The following is a 1639-nucleotide window of genomic DNA, read 5'->3' as shown; positions in this document are numbered from 1 at the left end:
CAGCAGGTCTGCAGGTACAGTAGGGATACAGAGGAAGAGGCAGAATAGAATAAAGAATTGTCTGGAAGGTAACATTCTCCAGAGGTAGGGATTGTGTGAATGTAGGCATTGGGGAAAGAGAACTATTAGGGGTATAGATTATGCCCACACATCTAGCATGAGTGCCTGGATGGATCATGAAGGTAAGAGCAAAGATTGGAATTACGGAGCGAGAGGGAATAGGTTTGGGAGGCAGTCTAGTGGGTTTCCTTTCAGACTTGTTGAGGTTGAAGTGCTTATGAGACATTCCAGTGACTCTACTGGGTGGAAAAATTCAGCTGATCGCTAACATTTCTTACCAAGAGATGGTCTCCCCCAGCATCTCTACTTCACTTTCTTGGAATCTGACCTTTTTTGTTTCCCCCTTTCCCACCCCACAGGCTTACTCTTCAGCTTCTGTGCTCCAGGGGTAGAAAGGGAGAAAGCCCTGTGGATTCAATCCTGACCTCCAATCCTGCTCGCCAGTGTGCACCAGTCACCTGTCCCAATAAAGTGATGTCCAGATGACACGCAATAATCTAAGAGAATCGGAAACCATCCTGGGCCTCTCCTGTCCTTTAAGATGTGAAAAAACACACTACCACATTTTATAGGAATATTCCTAGGGGAGGGAATTTTAGGAGGGGCATCTGTGAGCAGGTAACCTGACAGCCCAGGCAGGTGCCTTCACTGATGAAATGACTGCCCCTTGAGTTTAAAGTTTTCAGAACTAACATTTCTTATCCACGGAGACTTTCCTACTTTCTCAGTGTTCTTTTATTACCTAATGTTTGTATTTATTGTTTTCTACTATGTTAATGCAGGGAAAATTTTCAAGTGTATTATTAAATATTGGGTCAAAATCCTGCCATGCCACTTTGTACATAAAGATATTTTATTCATACTTCCATGTGTTACTTTTCATAAATAATTGCTGTACGCAACACACTAAAAATATGATAATACGACTGTGAAAATGGCAGTGATATTGTCTTCCCATAATTATGAGTATTTTTGGATTGATTATTAGACTATGAGAGCTCACTAATGAAAGGCATCTAATAAGTGAGAAAGGGACAAAGGATTCACGTATCAGACCCTGTTCAAGAGAAGTCAATTTACCATTTCTTTGGTCTTTCTCTTTGTAATTCACACTATGTGACAAGGATGTAAGGGCATTTATGACACTGTACTGCATTCATTACGAAGATAACAGGACTGTGATTTTTCATAATCGATTTGATTGACACTATCTCAGTGCATTTTTATTTTCTTTTAGAAGTGTATTGATTTGTTCTAGCAATCATTCTTAAATCTCCAGTTTGTAGAAACCAACGTTTCATAAATACATAATTGTGATATTATTTTTCAGTGTATCACTTTCCTGAAAATACCATATGATTATAGCTGCTGCTCCATCAGGGTCAAATTCTTCTGTTGAAAGCTGAATGATAAACCTTGGCCACTCCTTGGACACAAGGGATCAAGACATCATGATGGCTGAAGTTCTGTGGAAAGTTTTGGAACGAAAACGCTGCAAGTGGCAGCTCTTTAACTTTTATGATTACCTAAGCTGATTTCGGTGCTAAATTATCCTAGTGATACGAGGACAATGTAGTAG

This window comes from Lipotes vexillifer, unplaced genomic scaffold (genome assembly GCF_000442215.2).
Source record: "Lipotes vexillifer unplaced genomic scaffold, Lipotes_vexillifer_v1.1 scaffold49, whole genome shotgun sequence".
In the NCBI taxonomy this organism is placed as follows: Eukaryota; Metazoa; Chordata; class Mammalia; order Artiodactyla; family Lipotidae; genus Lipotes; species Lipotes vexillifer.
The sequence above is the reverse complement of the archived record's forward strand: the minus strand, read 5'-3'. Positions refer to the sequence as shown.